The following is a 22,020-nucleotide window of genomic DNA, read 5'->3' as shown; positions in this document are numbered from 1 at the left end:
TAGATAGACTAGTAGAATGGGCAGAGAGGTGGCAGATGGAATTTAATACTGACAAGTGTGAGGTGATGCATTTTGGCAGAAGGAATAGGGAGAGGCAATATATACTTAATGGTACAGTTCTAAAGAGTGTGCAGGAACAGAGGGACCTGGGGGTGCAGGTGCATCGATCATTGAAGGTGACAGAACATATTGAGAGAGTGGTTAGTAAAGCATATGGGATCTTGGGCTGCATAAATAGAGGCATTGAGTACAAAAGCAGGGAAGTTATGCTGAACATTTATAAAGCTCTGGTTAGACCCCAACTGCAGTTTTGCATCCAGTTCTGGTCACCACACTTTAGGAAGGATGTGAGGGTCCTTGAGAGGGTGCAGAGGAGATTTACCAGAATGGTTCCAGGGATGGAGGATTTTAGTTACAAGGTTAGGTTGGAAAAGCGGGGTTTGTTCTCCCTGGAGCAAAGGAGATTGAGGGGATATTTAATAGAAGTACACAAGATTATGACAGGTTTAGATAAGTTAGACAAGGTTCCCATTGATAAATGGTACAAGGACTAGGGGACACAGATTGAAAGTTTCGGGCAAAAGATGCAGGGGGGAATATGAGGAAACACTTTTTGAAGCAGAGGGTGGTAATGACCTGGAACTCACTGCCGACAAGGATGGTGGAAGTGGAGACAATCACTGACTTCAAGAGGAAGTTGGATGATCACCTGAGAGCAGAGCCATGGGGATTAAGCGGGGGAGTGGGACTGACTGGATAGCTCTGTGGAGAGCCAGCATGGACTCGATGGGCCAAATGGCCTCCTTCTGTGCTGTAAATTACTCTATGATTCTATTTTGGAATCCTATCTCAGGTTAAATGTTATTGGAATTGAGAGTTTCAGAATTCGCAAGCTTGGTGATTATTTTTTTCTGATTCAGGAACAATCCATTTCTTATCGGGCTGACAAAGGTATGCTCCCCTTAAGGAATGATTCTTCGAAATGTTTCAAGGCCTTCCTGGGATCAGCAAGTAAGTGGGATCCAGCTGTGGTACAGAGACTCCGCCAGGGCAGATAACACTATATAAATTGATGCAAGGGCTGCATAGCATCCTTATTGAGAGATTATTCCAGTTCAACAGATTGGGAGGAACAGGAGGCATGAGTTTAAACTGTTTAAGAGTAGGAGTAGACCAGATATTGGGCAGGCTTCTTTTGCCAGAGAGTAGTCAGGCTCTGGAATGTGTTGGTACTGACTATTCATCACCTTCAAGAGGGAGTTATATTGAGTTCTTTATGTTATCTGATGCAAAATACGTGAGATGCGTGGAGTCCAGTTATGCTGAAGATCTCAAACAGGTTTATTACAGCTAAACTATAATATACAGTACAGAGCAAACTATTTACAGAACTTTACTCTGGGTGTCACAGTTGTAGAGTGATCCTGGCTTCGAGTCACATGACTACATCCTGGTACTTAGCTCATTGCATACTGAGATCTTAAAGGGACATCACTCTTAAGGCGATCATACAACAGAAGTTGGACCGGTTCTTGACTGGGGCAGAGATTGCATCAGCTCCAAAGTAAGTGTTTATATAAATAATACTTTCTTGTAAAGTCCTGCTCAGATCTGCAACTGAAACCCGACCCGAGCCCAACAGAACCAAATCCGACCCGAGCCTGACCTGGCCAGAGTCCTTTCATTTTTTCTGGTGCCTGACCCGACCCGACCACCGGATGTGAGTTGATTATATTAAAGAGGTTGTGCTCTACCTTGGACGGAATCGCTCACTGCAGACTAGTGCGGAGTGTTTCCTAACTTGTCGTCCTGGCCGTCACTGTGTCCGACCCGACCCAACCCGAGACTGAATGCCGGACCCAGAAGAGTGACCCGACCCGATCCAAACCTAACACATGTCGTCGGATCCCGTCGAGTTTGGGTCGGGTAGCCAGGCTCTACTTGCTCGATCTCCACACATGTGGAGTGGGACAGGCTTGACAGGAACATACAGACTCTCACTGCAGATACCCTGGGAGGGGGCAGGAACGTACAGACTCTCAGGGCAGATACCCCAGAGACCCCGGGGATTGCTCTGGGAACAGGGGCTTGAATCCCACCACAGCAGAAGGTGGAATTTGAATTTAATTCATAAATCTGGAATTAAAAAGCTAGTCTAATGATGGCCTTGAAACCATTGTTGATTGTTGTAAAAACCCGTCTGGTTCACGAATGTCCTTTAGGAAAGGAAATCTGTTGTCCTTACCTGGTCTGGCTTACATGTGACTCCAGACCCACAGCAATGTGACTGACTCATAAATGCCCTCTGAAATGGCCTAGCAAGCCACTCAGTGTATCAAACCGCTACAAAGTCAATAAGGAATGAAACCAGACAGACCACCCGACATGGACCTAGGCACCGGAAACGACAACAGCAAACTCAGCCCTGTTGACCCTGCAAAGTCCTCCTTACTAACATCTGGGGGCTTGTGCCAAAGTTGGGAGAGCTGTCCCACAGACTAGTCAAGCAGCAGCCTGACATAGTCATTATGACGGAATCATACCTTACAATGTCCCAGACACTGCCATCACCATCCCTGGATATGTCCTGTCCAACCAGCAGGACAGACCCAGCAGAGGTGGTGGCACAGTGGTATACAGTAGGGAGGGAGTTGCCCTGGGAGTCCTCAACATCGACTCCAGACCCATGACGTCTCATGGCATCAGGTCAAACATGGACAAGGAAACCTCCTGCTGATTACCAACTACCATCCCCACCCCACCCCTCCCACTCAGCTGATGAGTCAGTACTCCTCCATGTTAAACAGTATTTGGAGGAAGCACTGAGGGTGGCAAGGGCGCAGAATGTACTCTGGGTGGGGGACTTCAATGTCCATCACCAAGAGTGGCTCGATAGCACCACTACTGACCGAGCTGGCTGAGTCCTAAAGGACATAACTGCTAGACTGGGTCTGCAGCAGGTGGTGAGGGAACCAACAAGAGGAAAAAATATACTTGACCTCGTCCTCACCAATCTGCCTGCCACAGGTGCATCTGTCCATGACAGTATTGGCAGGAGTGACCACCGCACAGACCTTGTGGAGACAAAGTTCCGTCTTCACATTGAGGATACCGTCCATCGTTTTGTGTTGCACTCCCACCATGTTAAATGGGATAGATTTCGAATAGATCTAGCAATGCAAAACTGGGCATCGATGAGGCGCTGTGGGCCATCAGCAGCAGAGGAATTGTGCTCAACCACAATCTGTAACCTCATGGCCCAGCATATCCCCCACTCTACCATTACCATCAAGCCAGGAGACCAACCCTGGTTCAATGAAGAGTGCAGGAGGGCATGCCAGGAGCAGCACCAGGCATACCTCAAAATGAGGTGTCAATCTGATGAAGCTACAACCCAGGACTACTTGCATGCTAAACTGCGTAAGCAGCATGCGATAGACAGAGCCAAGCAATCCCATAACCAATGGATCAGATCTAAGCTCTGCAGTCCTGCCACATCCAGTCATGAACAGTGGTGGACAATTAAACAATTAACAGGAGGTGGAGGCTCCACAAATATCCCCATCCTCAATGATGGGGGAGCCCAGCACATCAGTGCAAAAGATAAGGTTGAAACATTTGCAACAATCTTCAGCCAGAAGTGCCAAGTTGATGATCCATCTCGGCCTCCTCCTGAAGTCCCCAGCATCACAGATTCCAGACTTCAGTCAATTCGATTCACTCCACGTGATATCAAGAAATGACTGATGGCACTGGATACTGCAAAAGCTATGGGCCCTGACAATATTCCGGCAATAGTACTGAAGACCTGTGCTCCAGAACTTGCCACACCCCTAGCCAAGCTGTTCCAGTACAGCTACAACACTGGCATCTACCCGGCAATGTGGAAAATTGCCCAGGTATGTCCTGTTCACAAAAAGCAGGACAAGTCCAACTTGGCCAATTACCACCCCATCAGACTACTGTCAATCATCAGTAAAGTGATGGAAGATGTTGTCGACGGTGCTATCAAAGTGGCACTTGCTTAGCAATAACCTGCTCAGTGACGCTCAGTTTGGGTTCCGCCAAGGCCACTCAGCTCCTGACCTCATTACAGCCTTGGTTCAAACATGGACAAAAGAGCTGAACTCAAGAGGTGAGGTGAGAGTTACTGCCCTTGACATCAAGGCGGCATTTGACCGAGTATGGCATCAAGGAGCCCGAGCAAAACTGAGGTCAATGGGAATCAGTGGGAAAACTCTCCGCTGGTTGGAGCCATACCTAGCATAAAGGAAGATGGTTGTGGTTGTTGGAGGTCAATCATCTCAGCTCCAGGACATCACTGCAGGAGTTCCTCAGGGTAGTGTCCTAGGCCCAACCATCTTCAGCTGCTTCATCAATGATCTTCCTTTCATCATAAGATCAGAAGTATGGATGTTCGTTGACGATTGCACAATGTTCAGCACCATTCGTGACTCCTCAGATACTGAAGCAGTCCGTGTAGAAATGCAGCAAGACATGGACAATATCCAGGCTTGGGCTGATAAGTGGCAAGTAACATTTGTACCACACAAGTGCCAGGCAATGACCATCTCCAACAAGAGAGAATCTAACCATCTCCCCTTGACATTCAATGGCATTACGATCGCTGAATCCCCCACTATCAACATCCTAGGGGCTACCATTGACCAGAAACTGAACTGCAGTAGCCATTTAAATACTCTGGCTACAAGAGCTGGTCAGAGGCTAGGAATCCATGGTGAGTAACTCACGTCCTGACTCCCCAAAGCCTGCCCACCATCTACAAGGAACAAGTCAGGAGTGTGATGGAATACTCTCCACTTGCCTGGATAGGTGCAACTCCAACAACACTCAAGCTAGACACCATCCAGGACAATGCAGCCCTCTTGATTGGCACCCCATTCACAAACATTCACTCCCTCCACCACTGACGCACAGTGGCAGCAGTGTGTACCATCTACAAGATGCACTGCAGCAATGCACCAAGGCTCCTTAGACAGCACCTTCCAAACCAGCGACCTCTACCACCTAGAAGGACAAGGGGAGCAGATGCTTGAGAACACCACCACCTGCAAGTTCCCCTCCAAGTCACACACCATCCTGACTTGGAACGATATCACCGTTCCTTCACTGTTGCTGGGTCAAAATCCTGGAACTCCCTTCCTAACAGCACTGTGGGTGTATCTACCCCACATGGACTGCAGCGGTTCAAGAAGGCAGTTCACCACCACCTTCTCAAGGGCAATTAGGGATGGGCAATGAATGCTGGCCTAGCCAGTGATGCTCACATCCCATGAATGAATAAAAAAATATCCTGTTGGGAGGGCAGGGGGATGCAGGAACATACAGGCCCCCACTGCAGATACCCTCACAGGGGGCATAGGAAGATACGGACTCTCACTGCAGATACCCCTGGGGGGGGCAGTAATGCACAGGCTCCCACTGCAGATACCCTCACGGGGGGCACAGGAAGATACAGACTCTCACTGCAGATACCCTGGTGGGGGGCGCAGGGAGGTACAGACCTTCACTGCAGGTACCCTTGGGTGCGGGCAGGAGCATGCAGAACATCTCCCTCTCCTGGGCTGGTGGGTCACGGTTGGGGTCAGAGAGTTGCTGCAGTGACCAGGCTGGGATGGGAAGCTTCAACGTTATGAATCTTTCAGATAAATATGAATCCTTGTTTCGATTAGAAGTGAAGCCTTATTTCTTTGCCGATTCCTACTCAGAAAGTGCGGGGCGGCAACTTGCCAGCACCACGGAGGAGGCTTTAGATGCCGGGGGAATGTGGAACCCTGCACGTCGGTTCAGCCGCCCAATGCATTTCCAATCCCAGGAGATCTTCCCGGAAGCAGGCTCTCTGTGGCAGTGCCTGTCTACCCAGTAGCAGCGACTCTCCCTTCAAAGCATCTGAAAAGGCAAATAGCCCCTATTTCTGGATGCAATTGGAATCTTGCAAGCAGTGTCTGGAGTTTAGTGGCTGCCTCCTGGAAGATTCCCCCTGTCGGCGAACCTCTGCCCCGTGCGAGGTGAGGAACCCTAAATGGTCCCCACTTTTGAAATTTTAAAGAGGAGAAGATTCTGCCCTTAGATTTTTATTTAATCTCAGGCTAAATGGCAAAAACTGGTTTGGTTGCAAGTTGTCACACAACCAGCCCACTCTCTTCGCAATCTGGGTGGTGAAAAGTTAGGAAGTTATTTTATTTGATCTTCTAGCTTTATAAACTGTCAAATACCACTTGTTAAAAACACGTCTAGAAAATGCGGGGCCGAAATTCAACATTACTGCAGCCAGTTTAAAAGTGTAAACTCAACAATGACCAGTTCAGTGCAGGGTAGATGCAAGCCCACTGTGTACCTGCACCCAGTGTGTTTTTAAAAAAATTCTTTCATGGGATGTGGGTGTCACTGGCAAGGCCAGCATTTATTGCTCATCCCTAATTGCCCTTGAACTGAGTGGCTTGCTAGGCCATTTCAGAGGGCAGTTAAGAGTCAACCACATTGCTATCAGTCTGGAGCCACATGTAGTTCAGATCGGGTATGCTCACACTTGATGTGTACCACAGACAGTATGTACACACGCCCAGTGTGTACCACACCCAGAGTGTACTTGTACCTGGTGTGTACCTGTGCGCAGTGTGTACCCATGCCTGGGTTGCTGCATACTTGGGGAGCTATTGTCCAGGTGTCCCTGGCAGATGCCAGAACAGGACAGAGTCCTTGTGTCAAAACTGAAACAAGGCTCAGCAGAAATTCCTGGGCCATTTGGTGAAATTGTTTAAATGTAGTTGGAGTTAGTATCCCATTGGTCTGTATATTCTTCCTTCAGCCTGAATTACTTATCTAAAATAATCCTGTTATACATCACACTATCATTCGCTGCTCCCTGAACCAGTTCAATATCATCTATTAAAACAATCTTTAGCAAAGTATTTATGAAATACATCCAACAGGGGAAGAAAACACACGAGCAATAGTCTTCAGAATTATTGATTAGTTTTGCTCGCAATATTATATCCAAAAAGAAAGGTGCTGACTCTCACTGGGATACAGTTTATTTATTTATTTATTTAGAGATACAGCACTGAAACAGGCCCTTCGGCCCACTGAGTCTGCGCCGACCAACAACCACCCATTTATACTAACCCGACAGGAATCCCATATTCCCGACCACCTACTTACACTAGGGGCAATTTACAATGGCCAATTTACCTATCAACCTGCAAGTCTGAACTGGAGGGGCACCAATATCCTGGGCGGGAGGTTTGTTAGAACTCTTCGGGAGGGTTTAAACTAGTTTGGCAGGGGGGTGGGAACCGGAGCTACGGATCAGTGGATGGGGTAGCTGTTGAACAGGCAGATACCGAGTGCAGAGAGTCTGTGAGGAAGGTTAGACAGTTGACAGGGCAAAGTTACAGCCAGTATGATGGGTTGAATGTGTCTATTTTAACGCAAGAAGTGTCAGGAATAAGGGTGATGAACTTAGAGCATGGATCAGTACTTGGAGCTACGATGTTGTGGCCATTATGGAGACGTGGATATCACAGAGGCAGGAATGGATGTTGGATGTTCCGGGGTTTAGATGTTTCAAAAGGAATAGGGAGGGAGATAAAAGAGTTGGGGGAGTGGCATTGCTAATCAGGGATAGTATCACAGCTGCAGAAAGGGAGGTCGTCGAAGAGGGTTTGTCGACTGAGTCAGCATGGGTGGAAGTCAGAAACGGGAAAGGAGCAGTCACTTTGTTGGGAGTTTTCTATAGACCCCCCAATAGCAACAGAGACATGGAGGAACAGATTGGGAGGCAGATTTTGGAAAGGTGCAGAAGTAACAGGGTTGTTGTCATGGGTGACTTCAACTTCCCTAATATTGATTGGAACCTCCTTAGTGCAAATAGTTTGGATGGAGCAGTTTTTGTCAGGTGTGTCCAGGAAGGTTTCCTGACTCAATATGTAGATCGGCCGACTAGAGGGGAGACTATGTTAGACTTGGTGCTTGGCAACGAACCAGGCCAGGTGGCAGATCTCTCGGTGGGAGAGCATTTCGGTGATAGTGATCACAACTCCCTAACCTTTACTATAGTCATGGAGAGGGACAGGAGCAGACGGGATGGGAAAATATTTAATTGGGGGAGGGGGAATTACAATGCTATTAGGCAGGAACTGGGGCGCATAAATTGGGAACAGATGTTCTCAGGGAAATGCACGACAGAAATGTGGAGGTTGTTTAGGGAGAACTTGCTGCGACTGCTGGATATGTTTGTCCCGATGAGGCATGGAAGGGATGGTAGGGCGAAGGAACCTTGGATGACAAGAGATGTGGAACAGCTAGTCAAGAGGAAGAAGGAAGCTTACTTAAGGTTGAGGAAGCAAGGATCAGACAGGGCTCTAGAGGGTTACAAGGTAGCCAGGAAGGAACTGAAGAATGGACTTAGGAGAGCTAGAAGGGGACATGAAAAAGTCTTGGCGGGTAGGATTAAGGAAAATCCCAAGGCGTTCTACACTTATGTGAGGAACAAGAGGATGGCCAGAGTGAGGGTAGGGCCGATCAGGGATAGTGGAGGGAACTTGTGCCTGGAGTCGGAGGAGGTAGGGGAGGTCCTAAATGAATACTTTGCTTCAGTATTCACTAGTGAGAGGGACCTGGTCGTTTGTGAGGACAGCGTGGAACAGGCTGATATGCTCGAACAGGTTGATGTTAAGGAGGAGGATGTGCTGGAAATTTTGAATGATATGAGGATAGATAAATCCCCGGGGCCAGACGGGATATACCCAAGGATATTACAGGAAGCGAGGGAAGAGATTGCTGCGCCTTTGGCGATGATCTTTGCGTCCTCACTGTCCACTGGAGTAGTATCGGATGATTGGAGGTTGGCAAATGTTGTTCCCTTGTTCAAGAAAGGGAATACGGATAACCCTGGGAATTACAGACCAGTCAGTCTTACGTCGGTAGTGGGCAAATTATTGGAGAGGATTCTGAGAGACAGGATTTATGATTATTTGGAAAAGCATGGTTTGATTAGAGATAGTCAGCATGGCTTTGTGAGGGGCAGGTCATGCCTCACAAGCCTTATTGAATTCTTTGAAGATGTGACAAAACACATTGATGAAGGAAGAGCAGTGGATGTGGTGTATATGGATTTTAGCAAAGCATTTGATAAGGTTCCCCATGGTAGGCTCATTCAGAAAGTAAGGAGGCATGGGATACAGGGAAAGTTGGCTGTCTGGATACAAAATTGGCTGGGCCATAGAAGACAGAGGGTGGTAGTAGATGGAAAGTATTCAGCCTGGAGCTCGGTGACCAGTGGTGTTCCACAAGGATCTGTTCTGGGACCTCTGCTTTTTGTGATTTTTAGAAATGACTTGGATGAGGAAGTGGAAGGCTGGGTTAGCAGGTTTGCCGATGACACGAAGATTGCTGGAGTTGTGGATAGTGTGGAAGGCTGTTGTAGGGTGCAACGGGACATTGACAGGATGCAGAGCTGGGCTGAGAAGTGGCAGATGGAGTTCAACCTGGAAAAGTGTCAAGTGATTCATTTTGGAAGGTCGAATTTGAATGCGGAATACAGGCTTAAAGACAGGATTCTTGGTAGTGTGGAGGAACAGAGGGATCTTGGGGTCCATGTCCATAGATCGCTCAAAGTTGCCACCCAAGTTGATAGGGTTGTTAAGAAGGCGTATGGTGTGTTGGCTTTCATTAACAGGGGGATTGAGTTTAAGAGCCGCGAGGTTATGCTGCAGCTCTATAGGCCCTGGTTCGACCACACTTGGAATATTGTGTTCAGTTCTGGTCGCCTCATTATAGGAAGGATGTGGAAGCTTTAGAGAGGGTGCAAAGGAGATTTACCAGGATGCTGCCTGGACTGGAAGGCATGTCCTACGAAGAAAGATTGAGGGAGCTAGGGCTTTTCTCATTGGAGCGAAGAAGGATGAGAGGTGACTTGATAGAGGGGTACAAGATGATGAGAGGCATAGATAGAGTGGATAGCCAGAGACTTTTTCCCAGGGTGGAAAGGGCTATCACCAGGGGGCATAATTTTAAGGTGATTGGAGGAAGGTTTCGGGGAGATGTCAGAGGTAGGTTCTTTACACAGAGAGTGGTGGGTGCGTGGAATGCACTGCCAGCGGTGGTAGTAGAAGCAGATACATTAGGGACATTTAAGCGACTCTTGGATAGGTACATGGATGATAGTAGAATGAAGGGTAGGTAGTTAGTTTGATCTTAGAGTAGGTTAAAGGTTCGGCACAACATCGTGGGCCGAAGGGCCTGTACTGTGCTGTACTGTTCTATGTTCTATGTTCTTTGGCTATGGGAGGAACCCGGAGCACCCAACGAAAACCCACGCGGTCACAGGGAGAACTTGCAAACTCCGCACAGCCAGTACCCAGAATGGTGCTGACTCTCACTGGGATACATTTCCTGAAGATGCTGACTCTCACTGGGATACAGTTCCTGAAGGTGCTGACTCTCACTGGGATACAGTTCCTGAAGGTGCTGACTCTCACTGGGATACAGTTCCTGAAGGTGTTGACTCTCACTGGGATACAGTTCCTGAAGGTGCTGACTCTCACTGGGATACAGTTCCTGAAGGTGCTGACTCTCACTGGGATACATTTCCTGAAGATGCTGACTCTCACTGGGATACAGTTCCTGAAGGTGCTGACTCTCACTGGGATACATTTCCTGAAGATGCTGACTCTCACTGGGATACAGTTCCTGAAGGTGCTGACTCTCACTGGGATACATTTCCTGAAGATGCTGACTCTCACTGGGATACAGTTCCAGAGGTGTTGACTCTCACTGGGATACAGTTCCAGAGGTGTTGACTCTCACTGGGATTCATTTCCTGAAGGTGTTGACTCTCACTGGGATACAGTTCCTGAAGGTGCTGACTCTCACTGGGATACAGTTCCTGAAGGTGCTGACTCTCACTGGGATACATTTCCTGAAGGTGTTGACTCTCACTGGGATACATTTCCTGAAGTTGCTGACTCTCACTGGGATACAGTTTCGGAAGGTGCTGACTCTCACTGGGATACAGTTCCTGAAGGTGTTGACTCTCACTGGGATACAGTTCTAGAGGTGTTGACTCTCACTGGGATACAGTTCCTGAAGGTGCTGACTCTCACTGGAATACAGTTCCTGAAGGTGCTGACTCTCACTGGGATACAGTTCCTGAAGGTGCTGACTCTCACTGGGATACAGTTCCTGAAGGTGCTGACTCTCACTGGGGTACAATTCTCAGGATGTTGACTGTCAGTAAGTGTGGGTTACTGGCTGCAATTCTTGATCAAAATATTTGGCCACAAATCTGGTCCCAGGTCAAACCATTTTACCCTTTTGAATTGACACAGCTGAAGCCAACTTTCTGAACGAGCTACTGTTTAGTGATAAAATAAATCTTTCTGTTTGCTGTTGAAGTGTGTAGATTTTATCTGGTTTCTAGTGTACTAGTTATATTTACTGCAGGAAAGACCTTTGTCCTGAATGGGGTTCCGACACTAGCTCTTGAGCTGCCTTGAATTTGGAGGCACTTACAGAGAGTTGACATAAGAGAGTTGCATGTTTTCTCTTAGAGATTGACATTAGCCCAGACCCCAGGCACTGGTCCCCAGAATCTAGAACCCAACGCCCCACATGGCCATTAAGGTTCTGGCAGATCATTGCTGTCCAGTTGAGTTCATCTTTCTCGGTGGGGAGCAGGAATCAGTCCGAGAATCACTGAGAAATACTCTTGGATATTTCTGTCTGCTACAGTTACATTTGTTTACCGTTTATAATTATATCCATTCAAAAAAATTAAAACAATATCAAACATTGAGAATGTAATGCTTTCCAAATTAGAAGTCTTCTTTGCTGCTTTATCTAGAAATTCTACTTAAAATACACAATCCTTATCTTAGGGACAACTGGATGAAAAATTGAAGCCTACTTTGTGTTTTTGGAACATTGTTTTGAACAATTCCACTACATTGAGTTAGATGAAAAGGAAATATTTGTAGGACTATGGGGAACGAGCAGGAGATTGAGTCTAATTGGACAGCTCTTTCAAAGAGCCAGCACAGGCACGATGTGATGAATGGCCTCAATCTGTGCTATATCATTCTATGATTTTACACACTCCCAGTTACCCTGAAAGCTCACTGGTTTCAAAGCTCTATCTTGTTTCAAACCCAGTTGAGCAGAAATGTCCTGGGCTAATTCTTGCTTTGTGCTGAGAGCTGAGCTAGGATGAGAAGATCAGCCAGTGATTGTCATTCAATCAATCCCTCCTGGAAAATGGATAGAAGCTGAACTGTGAAAACCGTCATTGTTCAGAAGCCAACTTGTAGGGCTGGACCCTCATTCCATTTGCACCATTGTCAGGAAAAGTTAGGATGCATCACATCTGGGGATACCATTCCTAGTGATGACCTGCCAGCATCTGTCTTTTAACTGCGATCCAGCTGCTATGGCTCCTCAACTCAGGGATGATCTCTCCCAATGCTTCAGCCAGTAATAGCTGCCTCCTCATCTTTCACCTCCAGCTCCAGCTCCTCCTGGCCATTGGTGCTTTGTGTGTCCCCCATGTACACTCTCCTCAGTCTCGCTAACTAACTCTCTGTGAATATGCGTCTCTGTCCTGCTCCTTGGGAACAAAGAACAGGCCATTCGGCCTTCCAAGCCTGCGCCAATCTTGATGCCTGTCTAAACTAAAACCTTCTGGAAGAAGAGAATGAATGAAGGTGTGTGTGAAGAGGAGCTGATTGGCCTGGAGCAGGTTGCCTTGGATGCTCTTCATCAGCTTGTGACACTTCCACGAGGGCAGAAGAAGAAACCAGGTTATCAGGGGGTGGTGGGCCAGTGCACACTCACAACAAGTAGGAGTCGAAGCAGCAGAAAGTGAAGAGCTGTAACTGACACCTCTGGTAAACTTCACAATCTCCCACAAACCTGGCCAAGAGTTGCAGAGAATCCTCTTTGTAAAGAATGAAAGGAAGGAGTTGCATTTATATAGCTCCTTTCTTGATCACAGGATGTCTCAAAGCACTTTATAGCCAATGAAATACTTTTAAAGTGTAGTCACTGATGTAATTTAGGAAATACAGCAGATCACACAGACTGCAATGTGATAACGACTAGATAATCTGTTTCTAGTGATGTTAGGTGAGGGATAAATATTGGCCCCAGAACATCTTGAGAGGGTGTCAGGGGCCTCTTTGTATTTGATTGTGTGTCACCATCTCCTTTAAGAAGAAAGCAGATTGTGTCAGGACACTGCTCACACCAGGTGTGAGTGAGCATTCCATAATAGGGGTCTGAACAGGTCACATGGGCCATGGCTTTTGGGTGAAGGAACATTTGCAGTGGAGGGAAGTGTTGAGGTCCCTCATCGATACTCCAGAGAAATAGTAGATGGTGTTCAACAAGGGGAGAACAAGGTGGTGAAATGTGCTGCTAACATTATATTCTTACAATGGCTAATCTGGAGAGGTCATTGACTTACTCTGGTCCTGAGTAGCTGTGGGAGGTTGGTAGAGGTGGCACTCATTGCCCAAGGCCATGCTTTCACTGTGACTGCAACATCTCTTCAGTTGGTTCCCTTTCCAAATATCTGTTGTCTCTGTTGCCTTATTTTGGACAAGCAATTTTGGACAAGTCAAAAAACCTGGGACTCTGGTCCCTGGTATATCCAGCTCAGTCTCGCTTTGTTTTTTACTTCAATGAGCTCGGACCTGCTACAGATAATGACTGCCTTGCTCCTCCCCTGTAAGGCAAGCTTGCAATATTGAGCATAAATAGTGCTAGGAGCTGCCCTCGATATTCAAATTAAACTGGCCCATGGAAATACAAGGAAATGAGAGCAGGAGAACAGGTCCTGATATATATGTCCAGCAATAAACAAGAGGAAAATGGATAACTTCCTCTTCAGGCTATTGAAGAATGGTCACTTGTCTAAGAGTGCAGTTGGAATTTTACCTCAAGTCTTCACGTTTGGAAAAGGAAGGGAAAAGCTGCAGGGGAACAGTGAGCATTCGAACAGTCCCTCCACACAGAAAGTCTTTACAGAATCAATGGGTTGAAATTGCACTGAGATTAGAAACAAATGCATTAGCATCCCCCAGAAATTGTCCGACAGTGAAAGATCTGACGGAAGGTTATCAACCTGAAACGTTAACTCTGTTTCTCTCTCCACAAATGCTGCCTGAGCTGCTGAGTATTTCCAGAACTTTCTGTTTTTATTTCCGATTTCCGGCACCTGCAGTATTTTGCTTTTGCGAAAGCTGTTCATTACCTGTGAACCCTTTTGGGAAATAATGAGATAATCAATGCAAGGTCTTTACTACACCTGCTGATGGAGGGATTTCACACAACCATCCAGCACTAACACTGTACACAGAAAACTGCAAGAAAATGAGGCCTAATTTGTATCCAAAATAAATGCAAAGTCGAGGAAATTTGCTAAATTAGGCCCTTTACCACTTAGGGCAATAACATTGAATTTTATTAATCAAATAGTTAAAGATTAGAACCTCTTCTAGCAAGTAACATTTGAGAGGAAACACAAACTGAAAGCTTTTACTGGGTCAGTGGTTAACCTTAACCCAATCAACTCAAAGACCTCCTGAATTGGCTTGGCTTACAGTACATAGCTGGACTGGATGTAATTACAATCAGGCACACTGAAACATTGAATGTCTTTAGCACATTGAATTGTACGTCTTGTTAGAACATGAGCTCATGAGATTATAAAGGAATGAGTAAAGGTCAAACAGCCTAACAAGCTCATGCACTTTTTCATAGGTCAAAACCAAAGCCCCAAGGACCCACTTTCTCAGAATCTGTTCTCTTTCTAGAAAAGTAGGAAGAGATTTGTATTTATAAAGTAATTTATCATCTCTCCCAGAAATAGCCCAAAACATTCACATCTAATTAATTACTTTGTAAGTAATGATTATTGCTGGGTAGACAAATATAGCAGCCATTATAACAGCCACATAGAAGGTCTCCCAAACAGCATCAAACTGCCTCCTAATCCTGTTTCCACCATCCATTTATTCCACACTCAATTCTTTTCAGTATAAACAGAGCCACTTGATTCCTAACTTTTGTATGTTCAGCCTGTGTGTCCTGGGATTTGCTGTAGTGTTTTAAACTGTTGTTTATGTCCTCAGGTGAGATCGTCACACCTATCTCACATCACCTTCTGACAAAAAGGAGGATGAGGGCAGGCGTTTTCCAAAGGTGTAGGGAACAAACTGCTCAGAAACACTGTGTGAACCTCTTCCTGGGGGCTGTACCTTATTGGAGAATCCCAACAATGGCCAAGCTCCTGTCTTTCTCTGTAAAGAAGGTAAGCAAATAAAGCAGCTTGACAATTTATTTGGCATCTTATCACATTGCCCAGAAATGTCTCATATAATGAATTATTTTAAAGCTGTCACTGTTATCAGAAGGATAATATCTAGGACCTACCAGGACTGAACAGACTGGGGCTCTTTTCTCTAGAAAAGAAAAAGGTTCAGGGGTGACCTAATAGAGATCTTTAAAAATATGAAGGGGGTTTGATAGACAGAGTGAAGATGTTTCCACTTGTGATGGGAGACCAAAACTAATGGTCATAAAAATAAGATAGTCACTAATAAATCCAGTCGGGAATTCAGAAGAAAGGGAATTCAAGATGAAAGGAAGTCTGCCATTTACCTGTTCTGGTCTACATTTGACTCCAGACCCACAGCCATGTGATTGACTCTTACCTGTCCTCTGAAATGGCTGAACAAGCCACTCAGTTGTACCAAACCGCTTCACATAATAACTGCAGTAGTTCAAGAAAGTCCAGCACCTTCTCAGAGCAAATAGAGATGGCCAGTGACGCTCACACCTGGAGAATGAATAAAAAACAACCAACTGTTTAAACTGTTCGCACATCTAGAAATAGCAATTGGTCAGAGTACAGCTCGGTTCCAGGAAGATTAACGACTGTCAAAACACTAATAAGATAATAATTGACAGCAATAGGAAATAGAGACCAGGACAGACTGAAATCTGTTTCTCTACACTCAATGTACCACTGCACCACATTACTGCTTCCCTGGATATTACAGACGCAATGACACTTTCAAATGGTGACTTAAATAAGAACATCTATTCTGGAGTGGGCTTCGTTGATTGTAAGGGTCTTTGTAAAACACCTTTGACAGCCTCATTATTAATACCCTTTAACAGTGGACAACATTGGCACTGTTTCCCTTTGTAATATTGGCTTCACTTCAAAGGATTGGAAAGGGCTTCAGGACATCCTGCGATGTGATAAGGTGCGAAAGAACGGCAAGTTCCTTCTTTCAAGCATAGGATCGAACAGAGACTTTTTCAGTTGGATTAGAAAAATGTCGGATATGGAGAGATTCTCTTTGCTCTGCTCGACCGTGTGACCAGTTCAGATATTCTTGCTAAATTATTTGAAGAGGAATTGCCATAGAATAATGGAATGTTCCAGTACTCAAACCGGCCTGCAACCCATCTGTGTTGTATTTATTGCCAAATGAGCCACTCAGTCTAATGCAACTCATCTACTCACTTCCCACACCCTTTAATATCTCACCAAATCTAATCCCACTCTCCCCCTCACTCCCACACCGTTTAATATCCCATCAAATCTAATCCCACTCCCCCCCTCACTCCCAACTCCCTTTAATATCCCACCAAATCTATTCCCACTCCCCCCTCACTCCCAGTTGCCTTTAATATCCCACCAAATCTAATCCCACTCCCCCTTCACTCCCAACTGCCTTTAGTATCCCACCAAATCTAATCCCACTCTCCCCCTCACTCCCAACTCCCTTTAATATCCCACCAAATCTAATCCCACTCTCCCCCTCACTCCCACACCCTTTAATATCCCACCAAATCTAATCCCACTCTCCCCCTCACTCCCAACACCCTTTAATATCCCACCAAATCTAATCCCACTCTCCCCCTCACTCCCAACTGCCTTTAGTATCCCACCAAATCTAATCCCACTCTCCCCCTCACTCCCAACACCCTTTAATATCCCACCAAATCTAATCCCACTCTCCCCCTCACTCCCAACACCCTTTAATATCCCACCAAATCTAATCCCACTCCCCCCTCACTCCCCACTGCCTTTAATATCCCACCAAATCTAATCCCACTCTCCCCCTCACTCCCCACACCCTTTAATATCCCACCCAGTCTAATCCCACTCTCCCCCTCACTCCCCACACCCTTTAATATCCCACCCAGTCAAATTCCACTCTCCCCCTCACTCCTCACACCCTTTAATATCCCACCCAGTCGAATCCCACTCTCCCCATCACTCCCCACACCCTTTAATATCCCACCCAGTCGAATCCCACTCTCCCCCTCATTCCCTGCTCGCTTTAATTTTCCGCTTTTTCAACAACCATCTAATCCCCTCTTGAAAGAATTTCCATATTCTGATTCTAGACCAGTTTTTTGCAAAGCTTTCCTCATTGAACCCCCCTCTGGGTAAATAATTGTTGTTTTAATCTCCTTTTTATTTCTTTTTATGATTATGTTAAATTTGTGGCTCTTGCTATTGTACAGTGGAAACAGCCTCTCACTGTTTATCCTATCGTAACTGTATATAGTTTTGACTGCCTTGAGCAGGTGAAGATCAGGTGCAGAAAACCAAAACCTTCAATCCCAATCTCCTCACCTGCCTCATTCCTTACTGCGTCAGGCTCACTTCATCGCTCTCATCAGCTTTCAGGAGTTTACCATCAGCTGCTTGTTCAGTGGATTGCAGACCACCTGCCTACACTCAGCTATCAGGGTCTGGTACCGAGTGCGAGACTGTGGGAAAACTGGGGACTGATCCCCAGTCACTAGTTCAATGCACCTGTACAGATACAAAACAGAAAATAAATTTGGTATAGATATGCCTTAAACCTGTTCCCTAAATCCTACCTGTTAGAAAATTAGGAACAGGAGGAGACCATTCAGCCCCTCTAGTCGGTTCTGCCATTTAATCAGATCATGGCTGATTTGTATCTTAACTCCAGCTACTCACCTTGGTTCCTAACCCTAATCCCTTTACTGAACCAATATTTATTAATCTCAGTTTTGACATTTTCAATTGACCCCAGCCTCAACAGCTTTTTGGGGGAGAGTTTTCCAGATTTTCACTCCCCCTTTGTGTAAAGAAGTGTTTCCTGACATCACCCCTGAACGGCCTGGTTCTAATTTTAAGGTTTTTCCCCCTTGTTCGGGACTCTCCGACCAGAGGAAACAGTTTCTCTCTAGCTACCCTAGTGAATTCTTTAATCATCTCAAACACCTCAATTAGATCACCCCTTAATCTTCTAAACTCTAGGAAATATAAGCCTTGTCTTTGCAAAATGCTCTCATAATTTATCCTGCTTAGCATTTAAATTAAGTTCTGTAAGGAATTGATCCCAGAAAAGCCTGGGCACATTAGAAATGAGAGTGAAACATTCAGAATCCTGTGCACAAGTGTCAGACAGTCACCACACCTTTTTTGAATATTATAATGAGGCTCTCCTTTTTTCCCAGGTGAGAGATCTTTGCTCCTGTTTAGTCGTCAGTCAGACATCCTCACATGTTCACACTTGTTCCCATGATACAGATCTCTGCCACCAAATATCTTGCTCCATTACACCCCATGCACTGCAGTGTGTGAGGCATTGTGCAGTCAGAAACTGTACCCCCTAGTTTTTACAGCTCACACATTGGGTACTTGATGGTCGGCACAAACACAATGGGCCGAAGGGCCTGTTTCTGTTGTATAACTATGACACTATGACACAATGCTGGTGTAGAAAGGTTTGCATTTATATCAACCCACAGCAGCCAAAAAGGCAACACAGCCAGAGCCCATAAACAGGACAGGAAAAACGAGGAATGGATACAATTGTCCTTACACACTGTAACCAGGGCACACAGGGAAACCGCACACATCTATCTGTCGGCCTTGTCTTGTATCTGGAATTTACTAAGGCCAGCAGTTACATTTTAACTGAAATCCTCCAGCAGATTAATGAACAAATGCACCATGTTGGGGGCCTGAACAATCCATTACCTCAGTATTGATTATGTGCTCATATCATAATATCGTAATATTGCAGGCTCGAGGGGCCATATGGACTGCTCCTGTTCCCATTTCTTGTGTTCAGACCCTGGAATTGAGCTTGGCTTTAACTCATTCTTTTTTAAAATTCATTCATGGGATGTGGGCATCACTGGCCAGGCCAGCATTTATTGCCCATCCCTAATTGCCCTTGAGAAGGTGGTGGTGAGCTGCCTTCTTGAACCGCTGCAGTCCATGTGGGGTAGGTACACCCACAGTGCTGTTAGGAAGGGAGTTCCAGGATTTTGACCCAGTGACAGTGAAGGAACGGCGATATAGTTCCAAGTCAGGATGGTGTGTGACTTGGACGGGAACTTGCAGGTGGTGGTGTTCCCATGCATCTGCTGCCCTTGTCCTTCGAGGTGGTAGAGGTCGCAGGTTTGGAAGGTGCTGTCAAAGGAGCCTTGGTGCATTGCTGCAGTGCATCTTGTAGATGGTACACACTGCTGCCATTGTGCGTCGGTGGTGGAGGGAGTGAATGTTTGTAGATGGGGTGCCAATCAAGCGGGCTGCTTTGTCCGGATGGTGTCAAGCTTCTTGAGTGTTGTTGGAACTGCACCCATCCAGGCAAGTGGAGAGTATTCCATCACACTCCTGACTTGTGCCTTGTAGATGGTGGACAGGCTTTGGGGAGTCAGGAGGTGAGTTACTCGCCTCAGGATTCCTAGCCTCTGACCTGCTCTTATAGCCACGGTATTTATATAACTGCTCCAGTTCAGTTTCTGGCTCAAGGTGAGAATGGTACCAACTGATATCCCACAATAACATTCAAACTTTTTTCAAAACCCGAGTCCATCAAAGACTTGAATACAAGCCTATAACTGGGAACCTTTTCTGATAGCATGCTGTCACACCCCTGAACAAACCTGGTAGGTAATTGCTTCTCAACTCTTCCCTCCAGCTCTCTCTCTCCCTCCAGAGTGACCTTCCCTATAATCGCTGTATTTTATCAATATGACTTTATGGCCATAAATCAGCTAAACTTCATTCGGTTTCTTCAATGGCTCCAGTCCCAATTCACTCCTCTCCTCCCTGCATCATCACTGTGCTGAGATTAAGACTCACACACTCACTCTGACATTAACTCATTCTTTACCAGGACCCAAAACTATGAAAATCTTCACTTCCCTCAATCCTTCCTTCTTTAGATGGTATTCACACTTTTAAACGCAGACTGGGTGCACTTAACATCAGTTAGTTGTGTATTCTTTGTGATGCTGGTCTTGATTTCTCCATTACTTTTTGACCCTTAACCGTGATTTTTTAATTCATTTATGGGATGTGGACATCACTGGCTAGGCCAGCATTTGTTGACCATCCCTAATTACCTTTGAGAAGATGGTGGTGAGCTGCCTTCTTGAACCACTGGAGTCGTGTGGATTATAGCTTTTTGTAGCAGTTTTGACACAACTGAATGACTTACTTGGCCATGTAAGAGTCAACCACATTGCTGTGGGTCAGGAGCCACATGTAGGCCAGGCCAGACCGGGTAAGGATGGCAGATTTTCTTCCCTAAAGGACATTAGTGAATCAGATAGGTTTTTACAACAGTACAGCAGTTTCATGGTCACCATTACTCATACTATCTTTTTATTTCATATTTAATTAATTAATTGAAATTCCCCAACTAGTATGGTGGGATTGGAACTCATGTCTCCAGATCCTTAATCCAAGCTTCTGAATTACTAGTTCAGTAAATCCAGTTTATCAATCAAAAGGCTAAAAATTGGCTATCAATAATGTACAGTTTTGTTGCAGTAAAGCAGCAATGTTCAAACTCCCATCTTTGTAGGTTGTATAACTGTGTACCAAAAAACCCCTGAACTACCAAAACAGCAGAGGTATGAAGCACAGTGTCTCAGAGTAACATACACATTTTAATTCTCTGCTCATGTTAATTGCCAGATATGTCACACTGATAGTTACAGATCTTGGTGTGCTGATTTAGGATGTTTTCCCCAACGAACAGCTAAGAATATCTTTTTCAAAACCTCCAGGGCAAGGAATTTCAACCTGAAGAAATCAGGAAATAAGAAAAATAAGGACACATGTCACTGGGCTGACCAGAGCTTGGGAGCTGCATGTTCAACGCTGATGGGAAAGAATTGGGAGATTCATTCAGTTTCTCAGCCAGTGGAGCAGATTAAATTAACCCAGACCCTCCAGGTATTTGCTCAAATAGACTGAGTTAAAGATAGTAACCAGACTTTCTAAGTAACTTACAAATGCAAAATACTGCAGATGCTGAAATAGAAAAGAGAGAGAGAAAAAAGGGAGCTTTACTCTGTATTTAATCCTTTTTTTCCCTTTTAATACAAGGTGGCCTTTATACCCCAGGCCCCGTTTTATATACATTTTAAAAATAACTTTATTAAAATCAAATAAATAAACCAAAAACTCAAATTAAAATGGCATTGTCTGCATCTATGATGCACGTCAGCCCCTGCGGTGCCCACCGGTCGCGGAAGGCCTCAAGCGAATCGGTGGACACCGCATGCTCCTTCTCCAGGGACACCCGGGAGCAAACGTAACCTCGGAAGAGGGGCAGGCAATCAGGGAGGGCGGACCCCCCAACGGTCCACAGCCTGGACCTGTGAAATTGCCACCTTGGCCAGGCCCAGCAGCAGACTAACGAGGAGATCCTCCTCCCGGCCCACGCCCCTCCGCACCGGGTGCCCAAAGATCAGGAACGTGGGACTGAAGTGCAACCAAAACTTGAGGAGCAGCCCCTTCAAATACTCAAAGAGAGGCTGCAACCTCGCACACTCCATATATACATGGAACACGGACTCGTCCAGGCTGTAGAAATTACAGGCGGCCTGGGAGTCCGTGAACCTACTTAAAAGTCTATTGCACGGGACTGCCCTGTGCAACACTCTCCACCCCAGGTCCCCGATGTAAAGGGGGAAGAT

At 45.9% G+C, this 22,020-nt stretch overlaps 1 long non-coding RNA gene across 1 annotated transcript in view; it reads left to right on the top strand.

Moving 5' to 3' along the window:
- The window catches only part of LOC137384131 (uncharacterized), a 31,083-nt gene extending 9,884 nt beyond the window's left edge, over positions 1–21,199 (top strand). Inside the window, exons 2-3 of the long non-coding RNA XR_010977531.1 lie at positions 15,153–15,331; positions 21,106–21,199. This is a non-coding gene — a long non-coding RNA (uncharacterized lncRNA). The remainder of the gene's footprint in view (positions 1–15,152; positions 15,332–21,105) is intronic.
- Positions 21,200–22,020: the final 821 nt, after the last annotated feature.

Source organism: Heterodontus francisci, chromosome 25, assembly GCF_036365525.1.
Source record: "Heterodontus francisci isolate sHetFra1 chromosome 25, sHetFra1.hap1, whole genome shotgun sequence".
NCBI lineage: Eukaryota > Metazoa > Chordata > Chondrichthyes > Heterodontiformes > Heterodontidae > Heterodontus > Heterodontus francisci.
Note: the sequence above shows the minus strand (reverse complement) of the source record. Positions and strands in the feature narration are given on the sequence as shown.